The 18,980-nt window shown below is 34.9% G+C and overlaps 1 pseudogene; it reads left to right on the forward strand.

Annotated features, from left to right (window-relative positions):
* The first annotated feature begins 15,907 nt into the window (after positions 1 to 15,907).
* On the forward strand, positions 15,908 to 16,604 carry LOC132421644 (mitochondrial fission factor pseudogene; annotated as a pseudogene).
* The last annotated feature ends 2,376 nt before the right edge of the window (positions 16,605 to 18,980 follow it).

Below are 18,980 nucleotides of genomic sequence, written 5' to 3' on the forward strand. Positions count from 1 at the left end.
AGGTGAGATATTTTATTTACTCCCTGGAATCATAAGACTGTCAGTGTGATTTAATTTAGGGGACCAGTAGCAATTTCTGGCTGTGGTATTTTTAGTTTTACTATATTATACCCCTAGACACTAATGATTTGTCTGATCACTTTACTTAATTGAGAGGAAATTTAGAGAACTATTGTGGTACAACTGAGATGTATAAAACTTAATCTGTTTTCCTAAAAAATTTGATACAATATCAACTTCTTAAATGAGTTTAAAAGGCAAATAAAATCACCACTGTCTTAAATTTAGAAAAAGTCCAAGTTTATTTTGACTTAGAAAATATTTCATAAAAATCATAAATGTTATGTCCTTACATATATATATTTTTTTTTTTTTCTTTTTTTTTTTTTTTTGCGGTACGCGGGCCTCTCACCGCTGCGGCCTCCCCCACCGCGGAGCACAGGCTCCGGACGTGCAGGCCCAGCGGCCACGGCTCACGGGCCCAGCCGCCCCGCGGCACGCGGGATCCTCGCGGACTGGGGCACGAACCCGCGCCCCCCGCACCGGCAGGCGGACTCCCAACCACCGCGCCACCAGGGAAGCCCCTGTCCTTATATTTAAATTTCTGAGTTTGAATCCTCAGAGTTTTATTTAGTGTGCTGGATGCTGCCACATTAGAAATGAAGGCCACATAGAAGTGATGAGGTGATGCATTTTCTCCTTGGAAACTTTTAAACCTTGAACACAAAAACATTCTGAAAATTTATCATTGTTTAGTTTTGGTCCAAAACATTCAATATGGCTTTAATTGGCTTTCAAAATCTCCAGCACAAAGTAGAGTGGTGGCAGAAGTAAATTGTTGAAAGGAAAAATACAGACTGTGCTGAAATGCACAGTCTAATCTTCAAGAAATATTGTATTCCAAGCACAACATAGTTTTGTCTTCATATTACCTTTGCTTCATTTTGATTTAAAAATGTGTTTCTTCCATTTTCCATAGAATATAAATAGCTTCAGAAATTTAAAGTTAACTGAAACTTGTAGCCAACAGTACTTTTTCTGCAAGAGTTCAAATTTGTTATTTAAAGGAACAGTGAACTCTTAAAAGTTTATCCCTCATCAAGTTCTTTGAGATAGTGTTTATTCACAAGTTACTGAAAATGGTACAAGGATATGAGTCTCTAATGCAAAAACACTTCTATTGAGAAGACTGTTGGTCACCTCCATGTTGGCTCTAAGATTATGTCCAGCCCTAAACATCTGTGCTGGAAAGGACAAAAGACACCTGGATAGGAGGAAGTTTAATGAAATTTAAAGTGAAGCAGTTGCTTAGAGGGTAGATTTGAAATATTCTTTTAAAGATTACAGGTTTTGAATGCATTCTCCCTGGAAGTTTATCTTACAGTAATACTCCCAATTTAAGTTTGAGATTATAAACTTATACAAATTATTTCCCAACTGATTAATAAAAATGGTATCATATTTTATCAATATATTAATTTTTATTCTCAGAACTTTTTTATACTATTATCTCATTTAATCTAATGAAACTCCTCACAAATGTTGGGCAGTTGTTTTTTACCACCTGAAACATGAGAAAACTTATGAAAATATATTGACTGACTTAAGTCTTCATTGATAGATACTTTTCCTATATATATTCTGTCTATTTTGCCCTGTGTATGCAAAAACTTAGTTTTATAAGATGTCAAAAACAAAACAATTTTCTAGATATGGTAATGTAGTAGTGCTGTCTTCCTCTGTTAGGTATGAAGGGTGCTTTCTCCTGAAATTACATCAGTTTTATTACCCATGCAGTAGCTGCTCCTTCCAGCCTCTGCAGCTTAAAGATTTCAGCTTCCAAGAACAGAACAGAGCAGCCATTTTGGCTTCCTATAATGCCACGTTGTATTGCTCAGTCATATGATATTCTAGCCTAGACCCCTTCAACCCAACAATGCTATTTATGTGAACTTGGGCTAATTACTTTATTTCTCTGTGCTTCCCTTTTTCGTTTGTAAAATAATACTTGTCCCATGGAGAGTTGTGAGAATTAAAAAACTTAGTATATGCAAGATTTCTAGAACCTAGTAAGTAATCAATAAATATGAGTTATTATTATTATTACTAACATTTAATTTAGAAACATGATCATCTTAAGAACACTCAGAATAGTAATTGTCATTTTTCTTTCATACATTTACATGAATTTTCTTATGGAACCCTCATAATAATCATATTTGTAATTACTAATCCTAATTCCATTTTACAAATGGGGAAACAGAGATCTAAGAGCGGTTCATTAAAATTGTTCTGGGTCACACAAACTAGTAAATAGTGAAGTCTGTATTATAAACTCATGGAGTCTGACTCCAGAGCCATAATCCTTGAACTGTGTAATAGATGACTCCTTATATATTTCACATCGGGTTCTCTCTCCTCTTGACTTTCAGACACACACTGAAATTATTTTCTCATGTAAATTGTTAAAGGTGTCCTTTACTGCATTCATTGTTTGAGAGAAAATTCTAGCTTGTAATTTTATATTTCATTGTTCCAAGGTTTCTGAAGAGACAAGCATGCCAACAAGGCCAAGTTAGACTGGATTATTTTGTGACCATATAAATATTAGACAGCCAGGTGAATGTCAGAACACATCAACTAGGGTCTCCACTACTTGGAAACTCAATTATTTTAAAATAATTTTTAAATTAATTATTTTTTTATTGGCTGCACCATGAGATTGTGGGATCTTATTTCCCTGACAGGGGATTGAACCTGTGTCCCCTGCAGTGGAAGCGAAGAGTCCTAACCACTAGACCACCAGGGAACTCCCAGAAACTCAATTCTTTAATTCACCCAGAAGAAAAGTTCTGTTTTATGACACAGTTTTGTCCTCAAGCTATACATTTGTCTAGTTAGACATAGAAAGGTTATACAACTTTTTCCCATACTCCCTATTTCCTTAAATATCCTGTCTGACAGTCATACAGTAGTATCATAAATTGCGTATTTTCATAATTCAGTAAAAAATCAGTATGCTGCATAATTTGAAATCTGCTCTAACATTATTCAGCCCTGACTTTTTAGTTCCAACTAGAATTAGCATATATTAGTGAAATTATAATGTGGTGTGCTTACTCTTTTTTTTCAGTTGAAATATAGTTGATGTACAATATTAGTTTCAGGTGTATTACATAAGGATTTGATGTTTGCATACATTATGATATGATCATCACAATAAGTCTAGTAACCCTCTGTCCCCTTACAAAGTTATCACTGTATCATTAACCATATACCTTATGCTATATAATACATCCTCATGATTTATAATAAATATTTATTATATAAATAATGACTTATTTATTAAATAATTACTTTCACATATTTCAGTCACCCCACCATGCCCCTCCCTTCTGAAAACCACTGGTTTATTCTCTGTATCTATAAGTCTGTTCTCATTTTGTTTTGCTTTGTTTTTTAGATTCCACATATAAGTGAGATCATGTAGCATTTATCTTTTTCTGTCTGATTTATTTCACTTAGCATAATGCTCTCTAGATCAACACATGTTGTGGCAAGAGACAAGATTTCATTTTTTATGGCTGAGTAATATTTCACTGTGTACATACATACATATATATATATATATATATACACACACACATACACCACATCTTCTTTATCCATTCATCTGTTGATGAACACTTACAATGCTTCCATATCTTGGCTACTATAAATAGTGCTGCAATGAAAATGGAGCGCATATATCTTTTTGATTTAGTGTTTTTGTTTTCTTTGAGTAAATAACCAGAAGTGGAATTGCTGGATCATATGGCAATTCTACTTTTATTTTATTTTTTTTAGAAATCCCCATTCTGTTTTTCATAGTGGCTACACCAATTTACAATCCCATCAGTAATGCACTAGAGTTACTTTTTCTCCACATCGTCACCAACATTTATTGTTTCTTGTCTTTTTGATGATAGCCATTCTTACAGGTGTGAGGTGCTATGTCATTATGATTTTGATTTGCATTTCCCAGATGATCAGGATGTTGAGAATCTTTTCATGTGCCTGTTGGCCATCTGTATGTCTTCTCTGGAAACATGTCTATTCAGGTCCTCTTCCCATTTATTAATCAGTTTGTTTTGTTCTTGAGTTGTGTGAGTTCTTTGTGTATTTTGGATATTAATTCCTTATTGGATATGTCATTTGAAAATATCTTCTCCCATTCAGTATGCTGCCTTTTCATTTTGTTAGTGGTTTCCTTCACTGTGCAAAAGCTTTTTAGTTTGATGTAGTCCCATTTGTTTTTGTTTCCCTTGCCTGAGGAGACAACTCCAAATTATTATTTCTAAGACTCATGTCAAAAGGCAGGTTGCCTACACTTTCTTCTAAGAGTTTTAGGTCTTACATTTAAGTTTTTTCTTTTTTTTTCTTTGTATATGGTATGAGAAAGTAGACAATTTTGCTTCTTTTGAATGTAGTTGTCTAGTTTTCACAACACTATTGAAGAGGCTTTTTCCCCCATTTTATATTCTTGCCTCTTTTATGATACATTGATTAATCATGTAGGTGTGGGTTTACTCCTGAGGTCTCTATTCTGTTCCATTGATCTGTGTCTTTGTAGTATAGTTTAAAATCAGGATGTGTGAGCTTCCAGTTTTTGTTCTTCTTTCTCAAGATTGTTGGGCTACTTTGAGTCTTCTGTGCTTTCATACGAATTTCAGAATTATTTGTTCTAGTTGTATGAAAAAATACCATTGGTATTTTGATAGGGATTGAATTGAATCCAAGGATTACCTTCTGTAATATGGTCATTTTAACAATATTAATTCTTCCAATCCATGAGCACAGTATGTATTTTCATTGGCTTGTGCTGTCTCCAATTTGTTTCATCAATGTCTTATTTTTTTTGAGTATAGGTCTCTTACCTCCTTGGTTAGATTTATTCCTAGGTATTTTATTCTTTTTTATGAAATTGTAAATAGGGTTATTTTCTTAATTTCTCTTTCTGGTAATTCATTGTTAGTGCATGGAAACACAACAGATTTCTCTATATTAATTTTGTATTGACACTTTAATGAATTCATTGAGTTCTTATAATTTTTTTGGTGGTATCTTTATGATTTTCTATATATAGTGTATCATCTGCAGTGACAGTTTTACTCTTTCCTTTCCAATTTGGATTCCTTTTATTTCTTTTTTGTTTGATTGTTATTGCTAGAACTCCCAGTACTATTTTGAGTAAAAATGGTTAAGAGTGAGCATCTTGTCTTGTTCCTGATATTAGAGGAAAATGTTTTCAGCTTTTTATTGCTGAGAATGATATTGGCTGTGAGTTTGATATATATGGCTTTTATTATGTTGAGGTATGTTCCCTCTATACCTACTTTGTTCAGAGTTTTTATGATATGTTGAATTTTGTCAAAAGCTTTTTTCTGCATCTATTGAGATGATCATATAATTGTTATTTAATTTGCTAACATGGTGTGTCACATTGATTGATTGATTTCTGGATATTGAACCAACCTTGTATCCCTGGGACAAAGTCCACTTGATCATGCTGTATGATCCTTTGAGTGTACTGCAGAATTTGCTTTGCTGGCATTTTGTTGAGAATTTTTGCATCTATGTTCATTGGTGATATTGGCATGTAATTTTCTCTTATTATGGTGCTTTTGTTGGATTATGGTATCAGGGTGATTCTGGCCTCATAGAATAAATTTAGAAATGTTCTTTTCCATTCAATATTTTTGGAATAGTTTGAGAAGGATGGGTCTTAATTCTTCTTTTAATATTTGGTAGAATGCACCTGTGAAATTATCTGGTCCTAGACTTTTGTGTGTTGGGAATTTTTGATTAGTGGTTCATTTTCAATTCTGGTAATCGATTTGATCATATTTTACATTTCTCCTTGATTCAGTCTTGGGAGATTTTATGCTTCTAGGAGCATACCCATTTCTTTAGGTTGTCCATTTCATTGGTATGTAATTGTTCATAGTAATGTCTTATAATCCTTTGTGTTTCTGTGGGATCAGTTGTAACTTCTCTTTCATTTATGGTTTTATTGATTTGGGCCCTCTGTCTTTCTTCTTGATGAATCTGGCTAAAGGTTTGTCAATTTTGCTTATCTTTTCAAAGAACCAGCTCTTAGATTCATACATCTTTTCTAGTGATTTTTTTGGTCTCTATTTCATTTATTTCTGCTCGGATCTTTATTATTCCTTTCCTTCCAATAACATGGGTTGTGTTTATTCTTCCTTTTCCAGTTATTTTAAGTGTAAGGTTAGATTGTTTGAGATTTTTTCTTTTTCCTGAAGTAGGGTTGTATTGCTATAAACTACACTCTTAGAACTGCTATTGCTGCATCCCATAGATTTTAGATGATGGATTGTGTTTCAATTTTTCATTTGTCTCTCAGTATTTTTTAATTTCCTGTTTGATTTCTTCAGTGACCCATTTATAGTTAGTAGCATATTTAGCCTCCATGTGTTTGTGTTTTTTGCAGTTTTTCTTGTAGTTATTTCCATTCTCATACCTTTGTGGTCAGAAAAGATGCATGATATGATTTCAATCTTCTTAAATGTATGGAGACTTGTTTTGTGGCCTAGCATTGGTTCTATGTTGGAGAATGTTCCATGTACACTTGAAAACAATGTGTATTCTGCTGTTTTTGGATGGAACATCATATATATATATATATAGTCTAATGTGCCATTTAAGGCCAGTATCTCCTTATTGATTTTCTGTCTGGATGATCTGTCCATTGATGTAAGTGGGGTGTTAAAGTCCCCTACTACTATTGTGATACTGTCAATTTCTCCCTTTATGTTTGTTAATATTTGCTTTATATATTTAAGTGCTCCTATGTTGGGTGCATAAATATTTACAACTGTTATATCTTCTTCTTAGATTGACCCCTTTATCATTATGTAATGTCCTTCTTTGTCTCTCGTTACAGTCTTTGTTTTAAAGTCTATTTTTGTCTGATGTAAGTATTGCTACCACAGCTTTCTTTTTGTTTCCATTTTCAGAAAATAACTTCTTTCATCCCCTCACTTTCAGTCTGTGTGTGACTTTAGATCTGAAGTGAGTCTCTTGTAGGCAATATATATATGTGTCTCAATTTTTTAATTCATTCAGCCACCCTGTCTTTTGATTGGAGCATTTTGTCTATTGAAATTTAAAGTAGTTATTGATAAGTATGTACCTATTACCATTTTGTTAATTCTTTTCTGGTTGTTTTTGAGTTCTTTGTTCTTTTATTCTTTTGTTCACTTTCCTTGTGATTTGATGACTATCTTTAGTGTTATGACTGGATATCTTTCTTTTTCTGTTATATGTGTGATTATTTTAAGTTGATGAGCTAAGTTCAAACACATTCTCACAAACCTGCATTTTTACTGCCCTCCCCCCCCATGTTTAATGTTTCTGACATCATATTTTCCATCCTTTTGTGTATCCCTAAATATTTATTGTGGATATAGATGATTTTATTACTTTTGTCTTTTAATCCTCCTACTAGCTTTATAAGGGCTTGATTTTAATCTACATTTACTGTACGTTTGCCTTTACCAATGATATTTTTTCTTTCATAATTTTTACATTTCTAGTTGTGATCTTTCCTTTTCCACTTAGAGAAGTCCCTTTAACATTTCTTATTAAGCCAGCTATGTGGTGCTGTGGTGCTGAACTCTTTTAGCTTTTGATATTCTGTAAAACTCTTTATCTGTCCTTCAAATATGAGTGATAGCCTTGCTAGGTAGACCATTCTGGGTTGTAGGTTTTTTTTTTCGTTTTATCACTTTGAATATATTGTGCCACTTCCTTCTAGCTTGCAAAGTTTCTGCTGAAAAGTCAGCTTATAGGGTTATGGGAGTTCCCTTGTACATAACTAGTTGCTTTTCTTTACTTTTAGATTATCTCTTTATTTTTTTGCCATTTTGATTATTATATGTTTTGGTATGGGCCTCTTTGGGTTCATTTTTTTGGGGACTTTCTGTGCTTTCTGGACCTGAATGTCTGTTTCCTTTCCTAGATTAGTGAAGTTTTCAGCTATTACTTATTCAAATAAGTTCTTTGCCCCTTTCTCTCTTTTCTCCTCTGAGATTCCTATATTGTGAATATTAGTACACTTGATGTTGTCACAGAGGTCTTGTAAACTATCCTCACGTTTTAAAATTCTTTTTTCTTTTGTCTGTTCATCTTGGGTGATTTCCACTAATGTCTTGCAGTTTGTTCATCTGTTCCTCTCTATCATCTAATCTGTTGATTTTTTTTCTAGTGTATTTTTTATTTCAGTTATAGTATTCATCTCTGTTTGGTTCTTTATATTTTCTAACTCTGTTAAAATTTGCACTGTGTTCATTCATTCTTCTCTTGTGTTCATTGAGCATCTTTATGATCATTATCTTGAACTTTTTATTGGGTTGATTGCTTATCTGCAGTTCACTTAATTCTTTTTCTAAGGTTTTATCTTCTTCCTTCATTTGGAACATATTTCTCTGTCTCCTCATTTAGCCTAATTGTTTGTGTTTATTTCTATGTATTAAGTAGGTTGGTTACATTTCCTGATCTTGGAGAAAGAGTCTTATGTAGGAGACAGTCTATGGAGCACAGCAGCACACTCTCCTCTGGTCACCAGACCTACATTCTATAGTGGTGCCCCCTATGTGGGCTATGTGGGACCTTATGTTGTGGCAGGGCCAACAACTGAGGGCACACTGGTAAGTGGGACTGGTCCCCAGGCCAGTTGGCTTCCAGGCCTTTCCTTGTGTTGTGGCTGCTGGCCCACTTTTGAGTGGGCCAGGGTCCTGGTATGACTGGCTGTGGGACCTGGGGCTGGTGGTTGAGGCTGGTGCTGGCCTACTCATGGGTGGGTAAGCCCCTACTGCTAATAAACTAGATGAGACCTCCCAAATGGCACTTGCCAGTACCATTGTTCTCCTGGTAAGATGAGCTCCCCAAAAATGGCTGCCATCATGTCTATATACACAGGGGGAATTGCAGTTGCCTCGTGCCTCTCTGGGATGTTCTAGCAAGTGAGTCTAACCCAGGCTCCTTTCAAATTACCACCTCTGCACTGGAACTTGGAGTGTGTGAGATTTTGCACACACCTTTTAAGAGGAGAGTCTCTGTTTCCTACAGTCCCCCAGCTCTCCTGTATCTAAGCCCCACTGGCCTTCAAAGCCAGATGTCCTGGGGGCTTGGCTTCCTGGTGTAGTACCCCCCAGGCTGAGGAGCCTAATATGGGGCTTGGACACCTTGCTTCTCAGGGAGAACCTCTAAAATAGTGATTATCCTCCCAATTGTAGGTCACCTCCCCAGGGGTATAAGTCTTGACTATTCTGCATCACTGTCTTTCCTAGCATCTTGTTTTGGTTCCTTCTTTGTATTTTTAGTTGTGGAAGATCTTTCCTGCTATCCTTCAGGTCATTCTCATTGATAGCTTCTCTGTAAATGGTTGCAATTTTGGTGTGCTCATGGGAGGAGGTGAGCCCAGGGTCTTCATACTCTACCATCTTGGCCACACCTCTGTGCATACTCTTTTTAACGTCAGCTTGTGATCATGACTAAGGGAAAAGTGATTATTACTTAGGAAACCATTAGTGTGCATTTCCTTTACATGTACTTAAATCTAGGATAAATGCTTAATATGTCTCTGGAATAGTATCTGATCTCACCTAATACACAAAGGGCAAGACACACTCCCTTTTAATTGGGAAGCAGAAAGATAAATCTGCTTCAATATCATCTCTTGAATTAGAACAGAGAGATTGCTTCAATAATTTAACATTTTTTCTTCTAACTTTAAAGTAAAATGGTGTCATGATGCCAAAAAATTGTATTTAAAAGCCTATTTGCATAGCATATGCTAAGCATACATTTTGAGTTTTATGAATTTACTTCATTTAGAAAAGCTTTTGGAATTCTTATTAGACTATCAAAGTGTTCAATTCCTTTTGCCCTTTTTGCTAACTGATGAGTCCCATAAATATTGAACCCCATGAATTGTACTGATTATAGTCTCTGTGCTCAGAATTCTTACTCTTAATTAAGTGGTGATGCTCATAAATTTCTAACCATGAATTTTCCAGGAAGCCACAGTTAGAATGTTTATCAGCCAATCAGATCTCTTAATTTTCTCTCTTGTTTTATAAAATAAAATGTTGCTGCTATATAACATTGAATGTGATGGATACAGAGTTGTTTGTTTGGCCTCCTTTGTTTTTGTAAGCACTAATATTTTGGAAGATAAATAGTACTTGATGCTTCATTTACTTTGATTGTTTTTAATCTCAAGGTACTTTGGAAAGTTTATTATGCTGTAAAGCTTGAGTTAGCTACAGCTTTTCTGTTCTGATCCAAATAAGCAACAATCGTCAGAACATCAGTAATTCAGAAACATTGTGTCATGGGTATAGCAACAGAACCATTTCAGAATGAAACTAATTATTGATTATCCCCAGGGCTTCTAAGATCAAGTATGCCTCAGTAGAGTTAATTATGCCCTCAGTTCTGCAGAGTTTTTTCAATGGCAGGTTCAATTTACTTAGAAAAACTATTGCTTTGTAAGATTTGCAGATGAGTCAATTAGATGCTCATTAATTGGGTGTCCATTGAAAATGTGGTGGTGCCCAGTAGGGAAATGGTCTACTCCAATGACTAATGTATATTAATGTCAGCATTAACGACCTTTGAGCTTTTCCCCATGTATCCATGGGAAAACAAATCAAAGAACCATTCAAGGAAAAATAGATTTTGCTGAATAGGTATGTTTTTCTGTTTAGAGATTAACATTGCTTATTGATGTAACAAAACTACAAAATTTCAGGGTAACATTAATAGTTATCCTTAACTGAATAAAACTAAGTGCTGGAAAGGTCATAATTAATTTTAAGAGTGTTGTATTTTCAATGTTTTTATTAGGTAGGTGATTTTAGTCTCCTTAAGGAAGTATGTTTTATTCCCAATATATAAGAATTTTCAAAATATATGAATTATATTCAAAATATAAGAATTAAAACATTTTCCATTTTAAATAAATTAGATGGATGGATGGATAGATAGATAGATAGGTTTGAGTCCTTTATTATCTTTATACCTGGTAGTTTATCACCAAATAATTTTTTACTTTCCAAGGTCAAATTCAAAACATAAAAACAAATGAAGACTTTGTAGTGGGTTTAGGCTTAAATGTAGTTGACTCTATCCCAGAGTGTTTCACAGTATATGACTAGGGCATAGTAGCATACAGTAGCTTTTTCACCCACTTAGATATCTTTGGCCTTACTCTATTGGTATAAGATGGTTTTCTGTGTATTACTTCTATCTTGATGATTTTCTGAAGCTTGCATATTTGTTTTGCAAATATTTTCTGAATTGACTACAAAGATGATACTATTATTGATGGTTAACGTTGGTCTTCTTTCTGGCCTCAGAATTTCAAAGAGAGTGATCCTTATTTTCTCTACTATCTGTCAAAGCAAATGTTGAAAAAAAAATGAGATTGGCCTTTATTCTAGATCACTCATTACTTCACTTAAAACTGGATTAGCTCTTGCAAACCTAGCCATAAAGACCAAGTCATTGTTTATGTTTTACTTTTTTATATTTTACCTTTTGACTCTTCATTTATTTCTCCTACCCTCTCACCCTCCACCTCTGGCAACCAACAATCTATTCTCTGTATTTATGTGCTTGTTTTTTGTTTGTTTGTTTTGTTTATCATATTCCACATATAAAAGAGATTGTATGGTATTTGTCATTTATCTTTCTCTGACTTGTTTCACTTAGTATGATGCCCTTGAGGTCCATTCATGTTGTCCCAAATGACAAGATTTTATTTTTTTATGACTGAATAATACTCCATTGTATGTATATACCACATCTTCTTTATTCATCCATCCATCCATGGATGGACACAGGTTGTTTCCATATCTTGGTTATTGTAAATAATGGTGCAATGAATATGAGAGTAAAAATATCTTTTTGAGCTAGGGTTTTCATTTTCTTTGAATAAATATCCAGAAGTAGAATTGTTGGATCATATGGTAGCTCTATTTTTAATTTTTTTTGAGGACTCTTCACACTGTTTTCCCTAGTGGCTGCTCCAAGTTATATTTCCACCAACAGTGCACAAGGGGTTCCCTTTCTCCACATCCTGGCCAATACCTGTTATTTCTTGTCTTTTTGATAATAGCCATTCTAACAAGTGTGAGTTGACATCTCATTGTGGGGTTTTTTGTTTTGTTTTGTTTCGGTTTTTTGCGGTACGTGGGCCTCTCACTGTTGTGGCCTCTCCCGCTGTGGAGTAACAGGTTCCGGATGCACAGGCTCAGCGGCCATGGCCCACGGGCACAGCCGCTCTGAGGCATGTGGGATCCTCCCAGACCGGGGCACGAACCCGTGTCCCCTGCATAGGCAGGCGGACTCTCAACCACTGCGCCACCAGGGAAGCCCAACATCTCATTGTGGTTTTGATTCACGTTTCTCTGATGATTAATGATGTTAAACATTCTTTTCATGTACTTGTTTGCCTTCTGTATGTCTTCTATGGAAAAATGTCTATTCAGGTCCTCTGCCCATTTTTAATCAGATTTTTTTTTGCTACTGAGTTGAACAAGTTCTTTATAGATTTTGGATATTAACTCCTTATCAGATATATGATTTGAAAATAGTTTCTCCCACTTAGTAGGTTGCCTTTTTATTTTGTTGATAGTTTCCTTTGCTGTGCAGAAGATAATTTGCTGTAGTCCCACTTGTTTAGTTTTGCTTTTGTATAAATAGTATTAAGGAGCTTATTGAATTAAATTGTCTAATTTCTCAAGGGTTAATAAAAATTTAAGAACTTTCCCTTTTCCTCTTTAAGCACATGGTAATTAAAATAATAGAATTATGCTATGTCCTTATTTATGAAACTTATTCTGAATTGCTAATATACTTTGCTGAGTAAATTTTTATCCCTACATTACTGCTATTAATTTGAGACAGTGTGGAAGTAGCACAATCTGATTTTCAAGAAGAATCTCTGTAATTAGTATAATTATAGTCTAAAAGAACCATATAATAAAATATTGAATTAGGTGAAGAGGAGAAAATATATAGATAAAAAGTTGGCCTGTAATGTATGTAAGAATGGACCTAAAATTTTTCAAAATATCTTATATTTTGAAAGCTTTATTTAAATTTCTTTGTGGAATTCAAAAGAAACAAACTAGATATACGTGATCTAGCAATCTAATACAAACTTAATATTAGTTTTGCACCTATGGGCAAAATAATTTTAAAAAGCATAGATATCAATATATGATTAGGTCAATATTTATATCACACAAAAATATACCTATGCTGAAGGAATACAGAATAGAGATTCAACCTCCCTACACAAAATCAGGCCTGCAGAATTGGTCTGAGAGATTTTCCCTAATATCACCTTTCAGAATTTTTCAGAGATTTATTTTTTTCCTCCCATGAATGCCATTGGTGGCTATAGATTTACAACAGTCCTGGTAAGTGTAGCATCAATATTTCCTAAAGTATGTTCCCCTCAACAGTATTTCCAATTATGATAAATTATGGAAGAAATGTGATCACATTTTGAGAAACAATGAATTTAAAAAATCAAATATATTTATTTACCGTAGGTCTTCTCTAGGCCTATACTTTTACCACTGCCCAGACTTAGATTAAGAACTTAGAACTCTTTAATTCCATACATTCCTTCCCATGTGTTATCTTACTGTATTCCTGTATTTTAATTTTGTATATATTTTAAACCTCTCAAAACATTGAGATTGTTTTCATCAATGTTACTTCTTATTTACCCATACATCTCCTCTATTGTAGTCTCCCTTCCTGCATTGCCATATTTTCTGGGGATAATTTAGCTTTTGTTCTAGGAATTCCCTTTGATATTTCTTTTAAGTTTGTAGGCAAAACATCTTTCAATTTGTTTACCTGTAAACATCTTTACATAGCTATCATTTTGAAGGATATTTTCAAGAAACTTAGAATCTAGGTCGGCCCGTATGTTCTTTCAGGTCTTTAAAAAAATTCATTCTGTTTTCTTTTGGTTTCTGTTGTTCTGATTGAAAAGTTAGCCTTCAGTTTTACTCTTCCTATTTAACAGAGTTATGCCTTTATTTTTCTCTGGCTACTTTTAGACTTTTTGTTTGTTGCTGGTTTTCAGCAGTTTTCTGTTTGTTTGTTTTTTTAATGATGTAACTAGGTGCAGAGGTCCTTTTATATCTCCTTCTTGCCTTTGTAGAGCTTCCTTAATTTGTAGTTTAATTTTTTTCTGCCAGTTGTGAAAATTCCCAGTTGCTTTTCTCGTATTGCTTCTGCCCCTTCTCTCACTCATCCCATTCAAAGATCACATTACAGCTATATTACAAATTTTACCCATGTCTCATACATTGGGTGTTTCTTATAATTCTTTTTTTCTCTGTGTGTTTTACATTGGACATTTTTACTCACCTAAAGGTCAGTTCACTAGTTTTATACTTCTTCAATGTGTGGTTAAATCTATCTGTGAAGTCATTTATTGTAAATATTGTAATTTTCAATTCCAAAATATGCATTATTTTCTGGTGATATTCTCCATCTTGTCATATATTTTAGCCAACATACTAATCACAGTAACTTTAAAGTCTGTGTATGGTAACTCCAATTTTTTTCTCTTGGATTTGACCATTTGCTTCTGTTTTTTAGTTTGTTTCTTTTGCTTTTTTGTGGATTTTTTTGCATACTTGTTACATTTTAACTAAATTCTGGAGATTGTATTTGAAATTCAGAGCTTCAGGATGATACTACCTTCCTCAAAAAGAAGATGTAATTTTTAAAGAATTCCTGTCAGGTAGTTAGAGAAAAGCAAATAACCTTGATCCAACAAGGTTTGATATAATCTGAGACTGAATTTCAGTCATCCTGAAGAACTTGTCTATTTCCAATTTTCCTTTACTCCTAGAGTTCCTCCAGAACTTTCAAATAACAACCTGATATTTCCAAAATATCCCCTAATTGGTGAGCCCCAAACAGGTTTTTGTTTCTCCTCCCTGGCCATGCAATTGTCAGCAACTCTGAACTGCTATTTTTTGTTTGTTCCCTTAGTTTCTTCCATTAAAATTGGCAAATTCTTAAGGGGAAAATGCAATGTAATTTTTCCTTTTTCTTTGAGATCTTTGTTTCTCCTGGAGTCTAGCTGACTCAGTTGTTCTTTGCTGCTTACAAAAGCTGTGTGTGTGTGTGTGTGTGTGTGTGTGTGTGTGTGTGTATGTGTATGTATGTGTGTGTGTTGTATTTGTTCAATTTTTAGTTGTTCCCACAATGATGCTTGTTTTCTGATATAGGCTATTTCTTCATAGATGGGAGGAATCAATTTTGGGTATATTAGATGAATCCAAGGACTCATATGGTTTGAATGCAAAGTGTGAGAAAAAAATGAAATTAAAGATGATCTCAAGATTTCTGGCTTGAGCCACTTAAAGAATGGACTTGTCATTAAATGAGATATGGGAAACTACAAGTGCTGCAAGTTTTGAGAAGAGAATTAGTTATAACAACTGAAGCTCAAGAATAGGAACTGGACAAGAGATATGAATATAGGAGTCATTAGCCTGCTGAGAAAATTTAAAACATGTGACTAGAAGAGATTACCAAGGATGTGAATATAGATAGAGAAGAGAAACATGGACTGAACCCCAGGGTATTTTAATATTCAAAAATTAAGGAGGACTTCCCTGTGCTTGGCCAATTGCCTCTGGGAGCCAGCAGTCAGTGGCCCTCATCAGAGACCCTCCAGCAGGCCCAGGGGCACAAAAGTGGCTGAAAATCCAGCACATACATAAGCAAGTTAAAGGATTTAATATGAAGCACAGAAGCAGATAATGCCAAAAAGCAAGCAGTAGGTGGTACACATTTAATGAGTGGGGCAGCATTTCCTTCTCCCACTGCTGCTGAGGTGGTAGAAATTAGTTGAATTCAGTATGAAATGGAATACACCAAAGGTATTGGTCAGCGAATTGAAGGTCCTGGAAAAATTAAAGGTAGCACCACCAAATGCTGACCTTGAACAAGGATTCTGAGAAGGAGCTTCAAATGCTTGTGTGATTATGCAGGTTCCAGGGAGAATTGTTGTATCAGGAAATAATGAAGACATTCCACTTTCAAGACCAGCAGATCTTGAACTTATGCAGTCAACCCCCTTTAAACCACTGGCACTAAAAACACCACCTCCTGTGCTTATGCTAAGTGAAAGACCACTAGATTTTATGGATTTAGAAAGACCTCCTCCAACCCCTCAAAATGAAGAAATCCATGCAATTGTCAGGCTAAAAAGAGAGTGCTCTATGAGTTAAAATGCTGTTTGCCAAAATGGACAGCTGGTCAGAACTGACTCCATGTATAGTATTTCAAATATAGGTACAATGGTTGAAGGAACTTCAGATGACATGACTGTTGTAGATACAGCTTCATTAGGACGACAGATAATCAAACTAAATAGATGTCTACAACTTCTGGAAGCAGAGAACAAAGAAGGTTCTAAAAGAGAAATGGTCACATATTCCATTACCATAGCATTCTGGCTGCTTAAGAGCTGGCTCTGGTTTTGCCGCTAGAGGTAACCTCAACTCTCAAAAGTATTGTCTCAACAGCTGGAAATATAAAGAATTTGTGAACAAACAAACAAACAAAACGTTAGGGAGAGATGGAGGAATCAGCAAAGAGCCTGAAGATATGCAACCAAAATGAAAAGGGGAAGACAATGAGAATGTGGTGTCCAGGAAACCATAGAATAAAATATTTTAAGAAGAGAATGAACAACTGTATTATATGCTGCTGCTAGGTCAACAATAATAGAAACTTGGCCATTAGATTTAGAAACATAAATATTATTGATGGCTTTTAGAAAAAAACATTTTCAAGGAGGAAAAAAAAATCCCTCTATTTGGAGTTGGTTTAAAAAAGAAATTGAGGGGATTATTTGGAAGCAATAAGTGTAGACAACTGTGCAAGGAATTTTGCTGCAAAAAGAAACAAAAAATTATCTCAGTAAAAAGAAAGAAAAGAAATAAAAGTGGGTTAGAAATAAAAATGTTAGGCAAGTTGTGTATCAGCCAAAGGGGAAGAGGCAGTCAAGACTGTTGTTCAGTTGTTTTTATGTTTTTGTTTTTTAATAAACTTCATTTTTAGAGCAGTTTTAGTTTCAAAGCAAAATTGAGGGGAAGGTAATGAGATTTCCTATATCCTCCTCTGCCTGCACATATGCACAGCCTCCTGCATTACCAACATCCCCAACAAGAGTGGTACATTTGTTACAATCGATGAACTTACATTGATATATCATTATCACCCAAGTCCACAGCTTACATTAGGATTCACTCTTGGTGCTGTACATTCTACCGGTTTGGACAAATGTATAATGACATGCCTCCACCATTATAGTATCATACAGAGTACTTCCACTGCCCTAACAAGCTTCTGTGCTCTGCCTATTCATCCCTCTCTCCCCACTAACCCTTGGCAACCACTGATATTTTTACTGTCTCCACAGTTTTGCCTTTTCTAGAAGGTCATATTTATAGTTGGAATCTTACAGAATGTAGTCTTTTTAGATTGAGTTTATTTTGTTTTAATAGGAAAAATAAAAACGTGTCAGCTAATGGTAGAAGAGGGAGATGATCATGTAAGGCAGAGGAGAGAAAGACATATAATATTTTTATGGAGCCACTAACAGACACATTATTCACTCATTTAATTCTCACAAAACACTTTAAAGTAGATATTATTACTGTTATTATTACTGAAATTTTATATATGGAAAGAGGGAGGTTCTGTAGTGTATTCAGTTCTACCAGTTTTGGAAACTGTATTTATCTTTTTAATTTTTTTTAGGCTCCAAGAATTTTTTTATTGGAATTTATTATTATTATTACAATTATTATTCATTGTGAGCTCCAAGTTCCAGTGCTTCCTTTCTATCTTATATGTAGAGGAGATTTTAACTCTCTTTCCCAAATGGATTTATTCTCCCTCACCCTTGTTCCCCAACTCTTCCTTCTCTATTTCACAAAAATGGTTGCTACAGTTATAGAATATTCAACATTGAATGGGGTTTAGGAATCATTTAATCCAGTGCCTTTATATAATACAACACACTTTGCAGACTCAGAAATATTGCTATGGTTGTAGAACTGGGACTGAAATCCCAGCTTGAATCCCAATCCAGTTTGTTTTCCTTTATGACGTGTTTCCTTGCCTCATGTCTTAGAAACTGAATTTGACCTTCAAGAGCCCAGCCTGCTTCCAGAGTCCACTGTTTTAAGCACTCTGCCTACATTGGGCTCATTGTCACTTGCAGACATTTATTCCTGTCATAACTCTCGGTGTATTCTAGGGTCACCTAAATATTCCCTCTATTGCCTTTTATTTTCTTGACCTCATCTTCTACAATGACCTTTTCCTGGACACTATTTTAGTCAATTACTCCATGATCATAATCTAGTCATTGATAGTCTAACTCACTTCTCACCTCACAATCTTATTCTCAACTTTCCTAGTCTTTGAGCTGGAAAGATAGGAGGCTGTTGTCAGAATCCTCTCACAGTTCTTGACCACACTAGGACCTCCTGGTTATTGTTCTTTATATGTTTCACTCTCTCTCAACCCCTTGTGCCTTTCTTTCCCTCCTTACCTGACTTAGATTTCATGGTCCTGTCGGTGTCACAATCATTACCTCACGTACAGTCTCTATCTCCTTATAACATCTACCATACTCAACAGGAAAAATCTCATCCCCAATTGAATCCAGCTTTATTACCTTTCACTCTACACCCTAGAAGCTGCGGAAGGTCTGGCTGCAGAAACATACAGCTGTAGTGCTTGACTACTTTTGAAATTATTGACAATTAAGTACAGGTGTAACCTTAAGTTTCCCCGGCAATGCTCTTACACTTTCCCATGCCATTTCACCCTCTCACTCTCCAAGAAAACAA

The sequence above is a fragment of the Delphinus delphis genome, chromosome 1 (genome assembly GCF_949987515.2).
Source record: "Delphinus delphis chromosome 1, mDelDel1.2, whole genome shotgun sequence".
NCBI classification, from domain to species: Eukaryota; Metazoa; Chordata; class Mammalia; order Artiodactyla; family Delphinidae; genus Delphinus; species Delphinus delphis.